The sequence below is a fragment of the Amblyomma maculatum genome, chromosome 8, assembly GCF_055883805.1.
Source record: "Amblyomma maculatum isolate TAMU_Amacu chromosome 8, ASM5588380v1, whole genome shotgun sequence".
NCBI classification, from domain to species: domain Eukaryota; kingdom Metazoa; phylum Arthropoda; class Arachnida; order Ixodida; family Ixodidae; genus Amblyomma; species Amblyomma maculatum.
This window is the reverse complement of record NC_139351.1, coordinates 126962140-126981311: the sequence shown is the minus strand read 5'-3', so window position 1 is coordinate 126981311 and position 19172 is coordinate 126962140.

Genomic DNA, 19172 nt, shown 5'->3' with positions numbered 1-19172 from the left:
TAATACGCCACGACGAGACGAGCACAAAGAAGGGACATAAAGAAGGCGCTAGTCTTGTCGTTTGTGTGCCTTCTTTGTCCTCGTCCGTCACGCCGTATTATTATTTTTTTATTTACGCGTTTAAGGTGGTGGTGGTGATGAAAACTTTTATTGTCCGGAAGAGGTGACACCGGAGTTCCGGTACCGCTCGCAGGCGTCCAGGGAGCCCGATGTCAACCTAAGGGGCAGGGGTTAGTAGACGAAGCGGTTCGCCACTTCGGTTGCCAGACGGACAATGTTGGCCTGCGTCGCCGGGTCTTCGCTATGAAGCGCGGTCTCCCATGCTTCTGCGTCTTTGAATAAATTGTAGCTCGGGGAGTGACTGCACTCCCAGAGGATATGTTTTAGAGTTCCTATATCTTTACAGAATTTGCAGAATTGGTACTCCGGATTTCCAGTTTGCGTAAGGTATCTCCATCTGGGAGACATGTGGTTCTTGGTTTGCAGGTTAAAATATCCCCATAGAGTATATGTCTCCACTGGCGTCCAAGGGATGGCGCTAGTTGTGAATGTCCAGGAAAATTGATGACATGCGTATGAGCAGACACTACAGTGTATACAGTTTCGTCACTCCTTGCAATTTTTTGCAGGTACTATATGATCGGGCACTGTGGATCACGTAAACTGCAACCAAAGCGCAACTTTGGTATCTGCCAATAATTTCGGACCAATGTGAAAGTTTGACTTCTTTCATATGTTTGCTAGAGAAATAAGGTGATAATTCGTTTACGTTGTGCTTCTAAAACTAGGTCTCCTATCATTTGTTTTGTTTCGCTTATGTGTAATCCGTTATGCGGGACGACACTTACGCATTCCTTGCGCCGCATTGTTTCTCACGAAACGTCCACCTCTGTTTTGAAATCGCGTCTCACCTGCATGTCCGTCTTCTCTATTGTTTATAGGCTATAATTCGGCATCCGGTGCCATCAAAAATCTCTCCTATCTTCGTACTCCCTCGGGAAGCTTAAAGAAATATCGAAGGTCATGTTACAATGCGAGAGAGCTTGATGACGTGCCAGCTCGGAAATAGGGAAGGAATGTAAACACATGTAACCATGTCAGCGTTTCCGATTCGCTTCGTAATCGCGACGTCGTTTAATATCACACGTGGGTCACTTTATGCGCGCATGTTCGCCCGCAACGCAAGGGAGAAGGACGTCGGGCTCAATGCTGAACTACGCGCATTCGCTTTACCGCACAGATGCTTATCGCGAAGGCATGCGCGCCGGAATGGTGATGGGGGAGAAGGGTTGCGCACACAAAGCGGAATGCGAGCGCGCTGGGCGCGAGGCACAGTCGCACTTTTGATCTCGGATTGCCACCGCGCGTAGATGCTTATCGCTTGCGCTCGGCACGAGCCCAGATTAGCCGACGCGTCGCGCGCGCCGAGAAGATGGGCGGAAGAATTGTGCGGGACGATTTACTTCGAGCAGCACCTTCGGAGCTGAAGTACCGTTAACTTTCACCCTGAAGAGTGGCGGCTCGTTCTGGAGGCAAGCAAATGCCGCGCGCGCGTGTGTGTGTGTGTGTGTGTGTGTGTGTGTGTGTGTGTGTGTGTGTGTGTGTGTGTGTGTGTGTGTGTGTGTGTGTGTGTGTGTGTGTGTGTGTGTGTGTGTGTGTGTGTGTGTGTGTGTGTGTGTGTGTGTGTGTGTGTGTGTGTGTGTGTGTGTGTGTGTGTGTACACGTAAACACACGAGACAGGAAATGCGCCCTTCAGCGGTGGCTGACTGGTGTTAGGGCGCTGGACTACTGGTCCCAAGGGCGCGGGACAAAATCACGACCGCGTCAGGCGCTTTTCGACGGAGGTGAAAAACAAGCAACCCTTGCAGCGTACGATGTCGGTACGAGACACCCCAGGATGTCGAAATTTCAGGAGTCCTCCACTACGGCGCACTCGTAGTTTCTCCGGCTCTCCAGTGTGTCTGCCTGGACACGGTGTGTGGTAAAGCAACTCCTTCCCCTCTCTTGAATTCATTTCCTCTTCCCACCGAGAAGATTCGCCGTCGAGACATCCGCTACGGGAACATGTCTCCTTTATTTTTTCTTTCTTTCTTGGGCCTGCTTCTCTTGTAATTCTTGCGAGGTGTAAGATAAAACGTTCCTCTTGTTAGACGACGCATCGTCTCTTACCAGGACCTGTTGGCGCTTTCCACTGGACCCCGGGCCGCCAGGTCATCACTACCCTTGGGGCTTGCTGCTACAATCGGCAGGTACAGCGGTGGGGTGTTTAACATCCCCGGGCAACACGGAATAATATAGCGTAAACCCTGTGCAGGGAAGGTGTCTCTCTCATTGATTTCCTCCTTTAAACCCATTTCATCAGGCAGCTGCGGCCTCCTTATATCCCCGCAAACCTCCTTGATCTCATCCTCCCACTCGACCTTCCGTCGCCCGCTGCTAAGCTTGCCTTTCCTTGGCATGGCCTGCCCGTGCCCATATCTTCTAGATTTACGGTCTCAAAGTTCCGATTTTTGCTATTCTGCATGGGAAAGTGGGTAGCGAAGCGCTGGAAGTGGTGGGCGAATATGTCTACTTAGGTCAGGTAATGAACGCAGATCCAGGCCAAGAAAGGTAAAAAAAAAAAGAAACTAGGAGAATAAGATTAGGATGAGCGTATTTGGAAGGAACTCAAACATTATGACTAGCAGCTTACCGGTATCGCTCAAGAGGAAAGTGTATAAAGTTGCATCCGACCGGTACTCACCGTATGGAGGTTAACTAAAAGGGTTCTACTCAAGTTAAGGACAACGCAGAGGGGAAAATGGTAGGTGTAGTTAGGAGATAGGAAGCGTGCAGAGTGGGTCAGACAAATAACTCAAGTTACTGACATTCTAGTGGAAATCAGAGAAATGGGCAGGACATGTAGCGCGAGGAAAGGACAACCGATGGTCTTTAAGAGTAAATAATTGGATTCCAAGGGAAGGTATAGGCGTAGCAGGGGGCAGCAGAAAATTATGTGGGTGGATGGGGTTAAGAAGTTCGCGGGGGTCAAGTGGATGCAGCTAGCACAGAACCGGGTTAAATGGAGAAATATGGGAGAGGCCTTCGCCCTGCAGTGGGTATAGTCTGGCTGATGATGATGGTGGTGGTGTTGGTTGTGACGATAGTGCAGAGGGGGGGGGGCTGAGAGCGACAGGTTATTTACTGCTGAAAAGTTACGAGGAAGTTGCCTAGTAGCATCCGCCACTCTGCCTGTCGAGGTCATCTTGGCTATATAAAAGAGAGAGAGGTTATAGTATAGGGTGTCTCAGCTAATTTGGACCAAGTTCTTAAAACATACGGTTTGCCCTAGCACAGTGCAACAAATTCAGAGATGTTCAGAGTCGCTATGCTAACCTAAAGTATTTCTTCATTCACTACAGTTGATAATTTGCATAGACTAATTAGCTAAATTTTAATTATTGGCTTGAGAGAAAAAGCGTCAATACAAAAGTTGGAGATCTTCTCCAAAAACAGATAGGTATACGTTGTTTCCGCCGAACTAGCGTCTACTTAAAGTGATACATTTTTACCAGCCGAAAACGACACCTGGCGCAATAAAGAAAACTTCCTCGTGACTTCGGCGTCACTTTAAAGCCTCGAGTCGTGTCCGAGATGACAAAACCCGCTTTTCTGGGCCGTGCTTGTACCATAAAGCTGGTTGTACGCACTTGGCGAATGATTTAAAATAACAGCTGGTCACGTGACAGCATTTTTTTGTAGGCCTATAAATAGGGTGACGTAAGTCATAGCGTGATGCAAATAACCTAGCTATCCGTTTTTCGAGAAGATCTACGACTTTTACATTTACACTTTTTCTCTCCAGCCAGTAATTAAAAAATAACTAATTAATCTTTACTAATGAATAAACTGTAGTGAACGAAAAAAATGCTGGAGGTTAGCATAGACGACTCTGAAAATCTCCGAGTTTATTTCACTGCGCTAGGGCAAACCGTATTTTTAAAACTTTGGTCCAAGTTAATTGGGACACCCGTATGTGCCACGCGGCAATCCCAAGCGTAGGTCACAAGGTTACATGAGTACAGTTCACTTGCTAGAGTGTTGTTACCTAGCAAAGGCTGTATGCAGGGGGAAAAATAAACAGGTGTTGCGTCATTGTCTCCTTCTTACAAAGTGTAATTGCTTAACGTTCGAGAAATTGTTGTGTTGAAACCGCAGCACTTCCGCTCCATGCTCGGTAGTATGTGTACCGCCAGCTCTTTGCTCGCAGCGCTTCTTGATTGCATCTACAGAGTCACAGCCATCTCTGCGCCGCCCGAGAAGGGGGATATGGGCGAGATTTGGAGTAACGATAAACTGGCCCGAGGAAAGGCAGCCGCTCGTAGGTACAGCGCTGAGGACGGGAAGGCGTGCGAGAATGGGTGTCGTTAGGAGTCGGATTTGCGCGGCGACGAGGGATGACGCTGCCCCAGACTCCCAGCGGATGAGGCATCGTGCCGGTCATTTGTTCGGCTGAGGATAGGAAGACGTTGCCACGGGTTCTTCGGTGGGGACAGTGGATAACGAGGAACTTCGGCGGTCAGCGCATCCGTCGCCTCATCTTGTCTTGAGACGAAGGGAGAAGCGGACACCTCTGTTTAAGTCTGCATTGTCAAGCCTGCACCGAACTAGTTAATGAACGGTCAGATATTCGATCACCGCCTCGCTTTATCTATTTTCTTTTTTACTTCAATGGCTGCACGTGGCATTTCCGCAGCCCTCCGTCATATATGGTTGTCTGGAACGGTGACGTTACATTGCTGATAATGAGTTTTGTTAGCAAGCGGCACCAGGGAATGGTGTGCTTCGCTAAGGCTCGCCGTGCTGAACGGGGCACTTCTCCAGTTGCTGTAGTATGTGCGGTTTAGTTCATCTACAGAAGCATAAGAGCATTATGACTTCCGGATACTTAGTGGATGTTCGCTGCAAACTCGGTATTTATTGACTACTTCTATTTTGCACTTTTACCTATCCACCCTTCATCACGACAGGTATTTATGGGCAAGAACAAAAGGAGCTTCCGACCTGAGTCATATAACTGTTGATGGATAAAGAGAATCACCACTTTCTCGCAGCAATACCAGGTAACTCATACCTACCCTATCTTCATTATTTTTCTGTACCCTCACTAACCAGTGGCCTCAACTTCGTTCGATCTAGTTTCCGCTTCTTATTTCGGCACTTTGGCGCGTCGTGAAAGAAAAAACGAAAGGCGTCCAGAATAGTGCAGAACAGCGCACATCTCGCCGAGACAGGACAATTTTCATTGTGGGGATTTCCCCGAAGAAAAGGCATCGGTGTAGGAGGGGGAAAAGAATTCGGTTTCTCCCGCTGTTCTTCATCCAGTGCAGGACAACGCGCTCGGCGTCGTAGTGGATCACTTTCGAGGGACGACCCGAATCGATAACGATGGTCTCGCGGCGGCGTAGAGAAAAGAAGAGGGGGACATTCGAGAAGACCATTTTCAGCGCTGGCAACAACGTCGTGGCGGCGGAACAAGAATGGATCGCCAAGTGGAGCAGCAGCGCGTCACCGCCGTCATCGACGCTCGTCGCAAGCGCGGACGAACGCCCCCGCTCGCGGTGACAAATTGCACCCGTCGTTCGTTGTGTCTCCGCAGGACGCGTATTCTCCTCTCACCCTTCTCTCGTCCCGTAGTCGTTGTGCGCCCACACACTTCGTCCCCCTTGCCTTCGGCACGTTTCGATCTTTTTCGCCGTCTCCTGTAAGAGAGAGAGGGGGTTGATCTTCTTTGTCTCATTCGGGACGCGCCGTTGTTCAGTGTCTCGGAAAGTTGCGTTCAGTACCCCGCGGCGACGCGCTCGCCCCGAATTGCTTCGCTGCCCGATGCGTGAACGTTGTGAGCTCGAGCGTCCACCCGTGGCAGTTTCTCCGAGTCTGCGCTCGTGTTTTGTCTGGTGCATTGTTCCTTGCACTGTCATGGGGTGTCACGCTCGATCTCCCGCCCTGTGTCCCCGACATGGGGCGGGAGATCGAGCTTGAAAAATTACCAAAGCGGCGACCCTGTGGCACTATGTCTCATACTTAGGCTGGGGTCAAAAGAAGAGTTTGAACTGAATGAGAGAACTGATGATAGTAAGATGGTTGAATGCTATATACTACTACTACTACTACTACTACTACTACTACTACTACTACTACTACTACTACTACTACTACTACTACTACAACAACTACTACTACAACTACTACTACAAAAAGTACTACGCTGCTTACCGATTCTACTCTACTAATTCACCAATTAGCCGTTACCGTATCGTGTAGTTCTGCTTTCCGTGAAGCGGAGCCGTAGCTAAAAGACGCAAGTATTTCCGAATTGCTGATAAGGTTGGATACAAGGATTTATTGAACGCACTCAGATTTTAAATGGCCTTACTATGAATCCATTATCGAGTACAGGAGGGAACTGCATGCGGTGGCATGGTCAGGCAGCGACGGCACGTGCACCTCGTGACACCACTGCACGCAACTGCTGCTGCACCTCTGTGCAATTGCAGCTCCGTGGCAGTGCCCTGGCGACTACTCGCTGGTCGTCCGCGATCACCAAGTGGTGGAAGTTATCGGAGGAACGGAAGCAGTGCGTCGTTGGAGGCCGGTTCTGGTCGAGGCGGGGTATATAAAAGAACCCCTAACTGTTCCTTTTCTACCAACCTTGCGTCTCCTCATCGTTCATCTATGGTTTTTTTTTCTTTTTTTTTATTTTTTATTCTTATTTTTATTTATTTATTTATTTTTTTTTCTTTGCGATTCCTGTCTGCACATCTGCTCAGTCGATGTAGTTCGTGCGCCGCCTCCTGTCCCGTATCGGCTTCCCGGTGGTTGTTCGCGGACTGGGTCGCGGCCGCGCCTTCTGTCGGTGCTTGATCGCCCGCTGTTGGCCGTGACGAAAGTCCTCCGTAATCGGGTCTTGCCGGTCGGGAATCTCGGTCGTTTGCCGCCACACCTCCTCCTCTCTCTTCCTATACTCGCCAGCGTTTCTTCCTCGTATACATCGTCTACGGTTTGTCACGGCGCTTAATCAAACCTCCGGGATCTTCTTTTGCGCGCATCTTTCGTTCTTTTGTTTACTGTTTACTGCGTTGCCTCTTTGCGGCCATTGCTTGTCAGAGCTCGCTGACTATTGTTTGTACTATATTTTGCAATTTATTATTTTATTTCTTTGTTTTAAGTTCTCTCTCTGCGCATCTGGATTAACGTTAGTTTCAGACCACGGCTGTCCCCGTTACCCCGTTTTTCTGGCTAGTATTTCCGAGGCAGCGGTTTTCATCGATTCTCATCAGTGTCTTCTTTTAGCATAGGTTAGAATTTGTTCCCCAGCTTTCGCAGTTTGTTGCTCGGGATGACCCGTGAGGAGACGGAATAGACTCGCGATTTCGATGGTTTGTCAAGTGTGAAGCCCTCGATCGATACTGCAATGTTGTTTATTATTATCATTATTTCTTTATGCAGAAGAGATTAGAATAATAGCTTGCTCTTTTCTGGAATTTTGTTTAAGGCAGTATGTTCTTCTCTATGCATTGCGTTTGTGTCTTTTGAAGGAGTCGGAAGAGTAGTCGCCACGTTTACTCTTCCGGCAAAGAGATGGAGCAAAAGCGACCGGTGCGTCTCTAACGTTTTGAAAGTGTATCAGTATAGTAAGCATGACCAGAATACCTATAACACCTCGGCAGGTTCGGGATATCAACAGGACGCTGACATCGCCGTTAGTAGTAAGCTGTCTTTCAGAAATTTATCTGCTTTATGTAAAATTACATTAGGGTGGATTATTCACGATCCTTAACGCAGTCCAGGTCATTAGTAGATATCAGCACATATCCGGTGCGCCTAAAGTGAAGTACTTCCTACGTTTCTGTTGTAAGTACTCTGGCATGGGATATTTTCGTACACCTATACAGATGCTTCAAAGCGGACGTTCGTGCGGATCAAGCTATAATTTTCGTGCGATGACGAAAACAAAAGTTCGTAGTTTGACTCCGTTTGAAGAACACTCTTCGAGTAGCATGTGCGATCACTGAAGTATCGTGCATGAATCCCACCTCAGTGCACTATATACACTCATCATTATAAACGTGTACGCCTCGCCCCGCTCTAGCTATGGCGAGCGAGGCAGCGGCAGCTTCGTCCCTGGGCTACTTTTCCGCCAACGGGACAGCAGGGGGTCTCAAAACCAGGCCGCCGCTGCAGTTGCTGCTGCATGCAGCCTCAGTGACGCGTCGTCGTCGCCGTACAGCCTGCTAATTTCCCCCACTCAATTCTCGGGGCTTCTCGCGTGTGCAGCATAGACGCCCACGAGACGTCCTCGGGCTGTCGATGACCGTGATGGCTTCTTCGGGCCGCGCGCATCAAGCGTCGCCCTTTGTCCTGTCGAGCGATCCTTTTCCCGTCCGCCTCCATCTATTCTCTTCTTTACACTCTGCCTCCTTTCGCGGTGTTCTCGACGACGACGTGATGGCACCCTCGTTATGCATGCGTCGCGGAATACGAAAGCGTCGTTGTCGGTGGCGGCGCCAAGAGGGCGCTAGTGTCTCCAGGCGGGAGGATCAGAAGCACAGTGCGCGAGTGGACGTGATAGTGAACGCGGAGTGGCAGTGTCTCTGTTTTGTCCATTTCACCAATTGTCTGCCCTATCCTCTCTCATTTTTATGATCACTTGTTCACCGTGAGTAGTACCTGTGCAGTACGCAAGTGAGTTTGAGATCGTAGTGAAGCCTTTGGAATGAACTGTGGGAATAAAGAATCGGAGCGCGTCCTTATTTTAGACAATTCATATAGTTTATTAACACTTACTTCCATGAAAGAAACATTTGATTGACCTTCCTGTGGAATTCATTAACGCCTTAAAATTAGTCGCTTGTTCCTTTTAGAGAAAATTTATTAATGTATCGACCAACTAACTAAAGCATGAACTCCATGCCTCTATAGTCTCCATTCACGTTGGAGGTGAAGATTTCTGTTTTTGTTACATTTCTTACTTTTCATTTTCATTTTTGAGTCACTTATTTTTGTAGGGCATGCAATAAGTAAATATATTTAGCCATTATCGCAGAGCTTAAAATGTTGCAACCGGGAAATTTCAGGTCCTATCCAGGCGCACAAACTCCGTAAGGCTGTTTGTGGTGTAGTAAGATTACTGGGCGCAATTCTTTAATCTGTGCTCACACAGCTAGACCAAAGAAGTCGGCTTTGGAGGGCTCCATGTTGCGCAGGATTTCGATACTTGCACAAGAGCCCGGTATCTGTCGCGATAGCTGTTTGAGCAACCGTATCTCAGCCGTATTCCGGGAAACTAGCCATTTTTAGTCCCCTATCTCCCTAACCATATCGGTTAGGGGGATAGGGGCCCTATCCCTAGTTCCCGATCCCATATGGTTAGGGGGATACGGTGCACAGCTTTACGACCACACAGTGCCCCGACATGTCAGCTGTAAGCTGGGCGCAATTCTATAATCTGTGCTCACACAGCTAGACCAAGGAGGTCGGCTTTGGATAGTTCCATGTAGCGCAGGACTGCGATACTTGCACAAGAGCTCGGTATCTGTCCCGATAGCTGTTTGAGCAGCCGTATCTCAGCCGTGATCCGCGAAACTAGCCATTTTAGTCCCCTATCCCTAGTCCCCTATCCCCCTAACCATATCGGTTAGGGGATATGGGGATAGGGGACTAAGAATAGGGGACTAAAAATGGCTAGTTTCGCGGATCACGGCTGAGATACGGTTGATCAAACAGCTATCGCTACAGATACCGGGCTCTTGTGCAAGCAGTCCGGCGCTACATGGAGCCCCTATCCCCCTAAGAATATCGGTTAGAGTGATAGGGGACTAGAAGGGCGCGAGTGCGCATGCCCAGAATCAAAGCCGCACTCTTCTCCCTATCCGCTGTGCAGTTCGAGCGATTAACTGTGAATCGGCTCATGACTCGTGACACGTAATCCGAACATGCGGGACGGGACGCACATGTATTTATCTATACGTCATGCCGAAAAGGAAATAGTTTGTTTTAGGCAGTGATGACGCTTTGCCGCGAGTAGTCTGGACTCTGGAGTGTTATGAACATGCACGTGTTAGAGGGCCGGTTACAGATGCAGCGAAGCGTGCGTGCGTGCGTGCGTGCGTGTGTGTGTGTGTGTGTGTGTGTGTGTGTGTGTGTGTGTGTGTGTGTGTGTGTGTGTGTGTGTGTGTGTGTGTGTGTGTGTGTGTGTGTGTGTGTGTGTGTGTGTGTGTGTGTGTGTGTGTGTGTGTGTGTGTGTGTGTGTGTGTGTGTGTGTGTGTGGCATTAGGCATTGGAGTGTTCTTCAACTTCGACTTGCGCTGCTTCGCGATTGTTCGGGACCGCGTAGCCGCACTTGGCGAGTCCGTCCAGCAGCAGAATGTGGCAATGCTCCAATCCCGACAGTCATATATATATATATATATATATATATATAATGGTCACATGATCGGATACGTGACGTCATTGACGCCTTTCGGCTGCTACTTCCATTGTTTCGCCACTAATACTATATACAGTAGACCCTCGATAAATCTAACTCGAAGAGGACCGACAATTTCGACCTAGACGGATGCCCTATGCATTCGGGAAGTATACGGCATTCGTTTTCCTCTAAGGCCGGGTTTCGACCGGCTCGAATTCTCCGGGGTGAAATGCTTGGACAAAGAGTCGTGGACCAAATCAAATGTGTGGACCGAAGCTCTCCCTTACCCACCTTCGGAACACTCACTGTTGACTGGAGTTTTTTTGAACCGGAAGTTCGGATTATAAGAGCTCGAGTTAATTAAGGAGGTTCGGATGTATACTCTGTGCTGGCGGTTATGATGCCGTTAACACTGAAAATGTAAAGCTCCAAGGTGCAGCTAATTTTTGTAAAACTGTTAGGTTGTCAAATGCGAAATGAAGAAAACGAGGCGCTGCCATTCCATTGCCCCGCAGCTAACCGTCCCCCCATATCTTCCGACTGTGAAGCTATACGCGATGCGCGTTCTTTATACATTCACGCTCGTCCGCCCCGGGCCGCCATTGTTTCTTTGCGGCGCGTCATTAAATGCGGCCCCAGGCGTCAGGCCTGGCACCTCTCCTTGTCTCCCCCTCCTCCTCATTTGATCATGCGTGATGGATGCGTCGTGACGTTGGCGTCCGCTACTTCCTGTCGGGCGTCCGCGCGCTGACCTGCACACCGCGAAGGGCGTCTGGTGGGGCCATCTGTGACTCTTTCTTGCTGCTCTGCGATTCTTTATTGGAAACAACTTGTGGCGGACTTCATGACCACGCTGTCCTTCGAGGGTACAATTGCTTTTTTTTTTTTCTTTTTCAGTGGCATAGTCGCGTGCTGCGCTTTTCTCCCCCAAGGTTAACGGAGTCACATGGTGGAACTTGTGAACGCACGAATTTTCGGCTACGGCGTGTCGCGAGCGAAATTTAGCGTGCTCAATTATTCCCCGACGGCGATACCGTAATCTTTGGCGCACAGTACGCGTGTAATATATTTTTAACAGGTATTTATTTCGTACATTGCGGACTATTTATTGGTGCGGAGACTGTGTAGTATTTTCATTTTTCAATGCTACGTAAGTGGATAAGCAGGTTAAAAAGGTTCTCACTTTCCTTTTTTGTTTTCAATTCTAAAGGGCAGCTATGAACATTAACATGACCCTTTTTTTTTTTTTTTTTTTTGTACTTCTCCCCACAGTTACTGCGTTTTACACCTGGCTGTTCGGAGCAAGAATTTAAATTGCGCCGTTCGTGATTAAGCTGCTATTGTAATACATATCAACAAATTATGCAGGGTAAGTTATTTCGACCGTTTAATTCGGATATACCTGGGTTTGGCTGCAGTATAGTAAGAAGATAGATACATGGTGTTCAGTTAGGGTGTTCTGTTCAGCAAATCTGGTATTCATTTGGTCACTGTGCAGTGGGAGCAGGAAGGGGGGGGGGGGGGGAAGGGGGTTGCAGGCATTTCTTTTTTTTTTTTTTCTGGACGGTGTATCATCATTCGCGAGTGTCACATGCAGCCGCTAGGCTTAACTCTATATTAGTCGCTTAGCCCTAACCGTAAAATCTTCCGATGATGCCGTACAGCTGTTGCGTTAAAACAGCACCGCTCTAACTATAGACACTCGATTCACTGCATCTATGGATAGTTCGGTTGACCATGTAACCAAACTGCGCGCTATTTAGAGCGGCCGCTAACGAGAGACTGGCGTGTCCGCGCTACACGTGAGTGCTCCCCGATGCACAGACATCGTCCTCGCCAGCGAAGGGGACCGCCTTATTTGCATGTCGTCCCCGATCGGGCCGCGTGCTACGCGCGTACGCGCTCCATTCTCCTGTCACCGCGCCGAATCGCGTCAGGGCTGTGACGAGCACGATCTTCTTCGCCGCACAACGCTATGTCGCATTCCTTGTCTTCTCCCTACTTATTTCTTTCGTCCTCTTTATTTCCTCTTCTTTCTTTTTCTTTCCTTTAACTTCCTGCGTCGCAGCCGCGTCTTCGTCCGTCCTATATGGGCAAGCAGTGCGTGGAGTAAGGGTTGGCCTGCGTACGCCGCGCCGTGTTTTCGATTCCCCGTATCGCATGCGCTCGGGCTGAAGCGGTCGACTTTGAGACATCGCGTCGTTTGCCTTGCTAAGACGACCGTGGCGTTGTCCTTCTCCGCTCTGTGTTCTTCTTGCGGGTGCGATTAATTAAAACTTGCACATTGATTGGTCAGGGCTCTTATTAGCCTTGCGGGAGAAGAAACATCGTTGCCGCTGTGGATGCTGTCGTGTAAGTTCTCTTTCGTGGCCCCGTGGCCTAGTGCGACATGGGGGCCTTCGTTTTGACGTCCATGGCTCGTCACGGTTTTCCCCGTCCGGGTGTTGACCGTCCCGAGTTGTGAGCTGTGTGTCGTTCAGTATGGAAACTGGTTGTCCTTTAGTCGATTATTTTATCGTTTCTTTCATTAGACATTTGTCCGAAGACCGCGCTGCGTGGACTGCTTCCCCGACTCAATATGTCTGCTGAAAAGGCCTGTGGGTATTACGCTTGCGTGCAAACATACACTGTAGGCCTGCGTTTACATACACTGCAAACAAACGTAATGCATACCGCCGTATAAAGCATGCATTTTGTTTTGCAGTGCATCTATTGCCACTCAGCGTTGTAATGGTAAAGTTACCTTCGACATGAATGCCCTTTGAGCGGGTAGAAGAAGGTCCGACTTTGCGACACTATTTTTTTAAGAGAGCTATCTCACTGAGCACAGCACTTCTACAAACCGGGAGTAAGATGTTTAGTTAGCCTTGCGAGACTTCGCCATTCGTGTTCTGTACAAGAGCAAGGCGCTCACGTCAGGAACGGAGGTAAGAAAAACGTTATTTAGACCTCTTATGCTATTTTGTACCCTGAAGAGTTATAACGTGAAGAAGTCAAATTAAATCAAATGAAGTCCGACAAAACCATTTGTGCTTCTTTTTAGAAAGGCGAGAACAGCCGCAAAAATCTGCTGTGAAAGCAACTTGACGGAGTGGATGCCCGTGTTTAATCATGAGTGGGTAACTTAATTGTCTCGGATATTCTTTCCTTCTCGTCGAATAATAAGAAGAAAAAAAAAGAGAGAGAGAGACTGTGGCGAAAGGTAGGTCGGACGGACCCGGTGGATATTTTTTCTGGGTGCATATATTGGACAGTGGCAATCACTTCATTTTGAGGCCGAGTGTGCCTAAGGTACGCCACCGTATAGATCAATGACATTATTTCCCTTGGTTCGGCGGTTTTCAAAGTACGACCTACAGAACTTTCTTGTATAGGTTCGGTATCTCTTATAAGACGGCGTGTTTTGATCCACGTAGACATTGCAGTATGAGTTCGACTCGCACAGCGGCCATCTTTATGCTATCCAAATGCTACACCCTGCCCGAAACGGGCTCGCGTACATCGAGTGAGCCAGGCACTCTTTGCGTTGCCACGCACGTGCAAGAGAAGTGAGTGATGTCTTTCGGTTGTATACCGGTTAGTAGAAGTCGTTCAGTCGTTGACCTGGAAAACTACTTCGTCTATTTCCGTGCAAACGTGAGGTACATGTTTTCTGCCGTGTGCCGATCGAAGACCGGCGTCCCTTCTCTGCTCGCGTGTGACAACCTCTGAGGGATGTCATGTGATCGGCTCACATTAAACTCGAATCCACGGATGTTTGCGTTTAATGTAACTTCCGCATGTAGACAAGGCGGCGTGCAGAACGCTTGCCTCGTCTTCCTCTAACTGTACGCAAACAAGATCGCTGTTTGTCCGGAAGCTGGTCGTTCACACTTCCGGCTTTTCGGCTGTTCACTCATGTGTTGCAGTGAAGCACGCCTTCTCATCAGCAGGCTCGCCGGCCCTGTCGTACCAGCGAGGAAGAATCTAAAAGGAAAATTTAGTGACAAATATTCTGTCTGTTTTATTTGCAGGTAAAAAGCCTTTGAGAGCACTGCAGAAACCTGCATTGGAGAAATGCGAAAGCGTGTGCGTTGGCTGCTCTTTATAGCTCCTAGTGTGCCATGAGTCAGCACTTTTCAGTGTCATGATCCAGCACTTTGAGAATCATGACACTATTCATTATCATGGATTTGATTGACTTACACAAGTCATGGACTCCATAGTCGTGCACGTTGAATCTCCGATCTGATTGACTCATGACAAGTGGCTATGACTAAATGGTTAAACTATAATGACTTGCAAACGTAGCCGAGTAAGGCTTTCGCCTTAATAAGAGTTTGCGTAACTTTTCGTAAGGGTTACATTGTACTGTTCCTTGAGGTGCGTGTTGTGCCAACTACGGGCGCGTTAAGTACGTGTGCCAAGCAAGCGCACTGTGGTACAGTCGGCTTTCGGAGGCGCGATCTTCTCGGACGGATTCAGGGTGGCCGCGCATCCGGTGTAGGGGGGATGAGTGTCTGCCGGAGCGCAAGAAAGAAAACTGAATGGGGGGGGGGGGGGGGGGGGGTCGCAATGTGGCGCGTGGCATGGCGGTGAGGGTTAAAGGGGGGCACCTGAGTTGTGCCGGCTTGGGCGAGGCCGTGGAATCTCGCTTGAAGGGGGGGCAGAAGGCGGCGGGTAAAGCACCGTCGCCCGAGGTTCGCTGCGGCCGAGCGATTGAAGTCGGGCCTGAACACCTCCTCTCTCTTCTCTTGTCTTGGTTGTTTTGCGTGGCGTTGTACGCGGTGACCGACCGACCGACCGAGCTTGAATGCCGCGAGCGGCCAAAGGCGCGTGCACGTCGGCGATTATGTCTGGGCGCAGCGTGTCGAGCTCAATTGGCGTGGGCGGTTACGCCGATTCAAGATAGAAAAGGCGGGAGGGGGGGGGGGGGGGGGGTAGTCCCGCGTAGCCCGAGGCGGCCAGGAATCGGCTTGTAGCGATAGGGAAACAGCAGAGCTGAAGGCGGCGTGCACGATGGGGGTGTGGGGGCCACCAAAAGTAAGGGGCGTGTCTCTGAAAGCTCTAATAGCGCCCGGTCAGGAGGAAATGAAATGGCTGAACATGATAGGAAAAGAAACGGCACGATTGGGGCACGACCTATGGCTGTCACTTGGAACACGTGCTCCTATAAGGCGGCGAAGTCCACCCAGGTCGTTGGAACACGAAAAGGATTTGTAAAAATATTATTTTGTTCTTCGTTTTTGTATGGTGCCTACTTTCGTTGATACGCGCAAGGGCGAGAATATTCTTGCGGATAAAAATACGTTTGCAGTGTTCTTCCTCCTTTCAGTTTTTAAGAGAGAGAGAGAGAGAGAGAGAGAGACGGATGTTCCTTTTCTTTGGTGACATTGAGACGGTTTCCGACATATGTGCACCAATGGTTCCCATGTCATTCTGGGCGCGAAACATATCGCTGGTTCAACACAGGAGTTTCTTCTGGAAGATAAGGTTATAAAACTTGTTCATTTGTTCTTATTAATTACTTGTGGCTCACTTATGCGACTTCTATACAGAAGTAAAGTATACAAAGTAAGTTCTGCTGCATGGGTTCTCGACTATGCACGCAATTTTAATGCGACCTCTTTTGCTACAGACATTCGAGAAGCTTGGAGGCATGTTTACGTTCTCGAAATATTAGCAAGACGTCAGTAGACAGTAGGCAGGGTGTTTTAAGCAACAACACTCATTACGAACGCACTTTGTATGCTAAAAAAGTATCCACACTTATCCAGCTGCCAAGCGAACCATGGAATAAGTGAGGCGATTGCTCTCTCTCTCTCTCTCTCTCTCTCTCTACGTGCATTATCAGGCCTGATGCCATCAAGATGGCGACAGAATGACGATCAACCTGACGTCGTTCTTAAACACCTAGGAAGCAGTTTCCGGTCGATATAACCAAACGCAGCCTCATCTCACTAATTGTGTAGCATTTTCTGTATAGTTGGCCCAAACGAGCCGCCGATTTCCGGGAAACGCCTCCTCCGCTATACAGACAAAGCGCTATATGCACTGTCTCGCGGAATAACTAGCCTGATGTCGATGACGCGGCGCCGTAATCACGCGGCAGCTGCCCGTCTTTCGCCAACGCATCGCTCGTACGCGAGTTGCATGTAATCACGCGTAGCGACACGTGACAGCTCATATATAGGAGGCGCCAGGCTTTTCGAGAGTACTGAGAAAATTTCGCCACGATTGATTCATTAAGACTCACGTATTCGCGCCCTGGGTGTGGATCATGTGGACATGTGGGAAAGGGTGATGTGTGCGAGCAAGGCGGGGGTTATATAAGTCATTAATGAGCGCCGCGCAGACGACGCAGCTGCCTTTCTTTAGCCGTGGAAGCTTGCAAAGGTACGCGCGTTAATAGACAGTTTTAGTTTCACGTGCGTACAGAGTTACGTACGCAAACGTGAGAAGTCTACGTGCGCAGCGCGCATTTCGCCAGGACTACTTTTAGTTTCACGTACGTGGTGTACGTGAAGCAAAATGTATGGACCTTTCATACAAGTCTCGAAAAACTGTGCGTACGTGTTATGCCGCGCCATCTAGTACAGATGAACCAAACTAATTTTGTTTAGTCGAGCTGCCTTGAACCGAGCCACGCTGCGGCCGTAGCCAAGAGTCGGTCGAATTGGAAATTGCTGTTCTCAACGTCGTTGCTCTACAGTGAACAATTAGCAAGACGCATACCTATATGCGTCCACCGCACAGCGTGTCGCATGCAGTCTTCGAATGGATTGCATTCTCTCACGTCGCGAAGCATATCCAGATCGTCGCTTTAGGAAAAGAGAATTCGCTGGGCAACAGAACCAACAGAACTCATGCTTACAACTTCACAACCTTCTCCCTACAACGGATTGGCTCTGGTTGGCTGCCGGCTTGCATCTTGCACTCTAGCCACTTCTCGCTCAACTCTGGTCTGGCGTGACCTCGCGAGATCGTTGCTATGACGACGACAAACGCTTCTGCGTCAGGCTTAACAGCTGAAAAATCGTCCTTCTATCTAAAAAATAAAGGCTATTTGTCACTTGAAACTTTACGCGAGGGTAAGATTGTGTAAGCTTAAAGCGAATACAACAGTTTAGAACACGATATCGCGCCGAGGAATTAGCGGCGAAGCTGTTATTGCTGTGAAGCGGGCGGGCAGGGCGTCGCCATGTTGTCAACTCTACGTACGCCAGCAACGTGAAGACGCCAACGTGAAAATCCGAATCTCACGTACGTCCGTGAAACTCCCGCGGACTCTTCACGTTCTGCGCATGCGCACTGGTCACACGTAGGCGCTTCACGTACGTGAAGCTCCCACGTACGTGAAACTAAAACTCTCTAATGACACCATCTTCACGCGCCGCGGACACTGCGAGTAGGTGGGAGGATGAATGATGTAACATGGCAGCTGGAAAGGAAGAAGAGAAAGAAAGAGAGAAACAAATAAAAATCACCGAAACGAGGATATAATTATATAATTAGTTCACAGGAAGGGAAAGGCGCAGTATATCTGTCACACCTGCTATGTGGACACCTGAACCGCGCCGTAAGGGAAGGGATGAAGGTGGGAATGAAAGTGGAAACCGAAAGGTTCAGAGTGCGATAGACAAGGAAAAAGTGCCACATTTATTAGTGCCAGCAGGCGTGGATGGGTTTTTACTGGGGCGCGGCGGGGCGCGCGTTCCAGAAAGTGTTGCCCGTCCAGTCGCCCTTCGTGCTCCCGTGCTGGTTCGCGAGGTTGATGAAAAAGTCCACCTCTGGGAAGGTGCGCAGAGGTGGTCTTCGGACTAAAAGATTAGCGCTTCTTAGCAAACGAGTGTTGTGCAGTTAGGGGAGGAGTTAATTGCTAGCTTGCCTGTTGTTTCTGACAGAGGTTATTACAAGTACATTGGAGGTGTTTCGTTCTGAGAGCTCCGTGCAAATCACAGCATGACCGTGGCATTTAGAGTACGTTAAGTGCGAGCGGTGGGTGAGTCATTAGCGCATTCAGCGGGATCCTTGGGACCCTTATCTAGTCCCGCCCGCGGCGGCCACATTTCGATGGAGACAAAATTTAAACGATGTACCCGTGTGTTATGCAATGTCACCCTACTGTGATGCAGAGCCCTCCACTGCGACATCCCTCAGACTCAGCGCATCTCCTCTGGACATTTAAATCCCATAATATTAAATTTTAGATTTCCCGGCGTGTTTGACTCACTAACTTGCATGGCTTGCCAGGATTACTTCTTTATTTTTTTTCTCAGCGCAACATTCATCCCCACCTCGCTTCTCAAATCAGAAGTACAGCATACAGCATTCAATAAACGTTCAATAACTCCCCCCCCCCCCCCCCCCCCCTGCAGAAGCAGCAAAACTGATGTCGTTGGCGATATGAAATACAGTAAATGAACAGGTTCAGTTGCTATCGCAGTAGGCGAGAGACCATGGTCGGAGGCAGAGCGACGTGCCAATGGTTATAATCCGAATACCTACTTTAGCGTGATAAATTCAAATTTCCCGACTGAAACCAACGTGATTAAAACACCGCGTATTCAGTTGAGTTTATTACCTTAAGAAGTGAGGTATATTTCGACATCCAGGGACGCGTCCTGTGGCCGGTCGCCCATGATAATCTCTCGCTTCCCCCTCAGTGCAAATAATATTGACGCACCGCACTCAAAACAATCTCATTCACAAACCCCATCCAGTCATATATTATAGGTGAGCT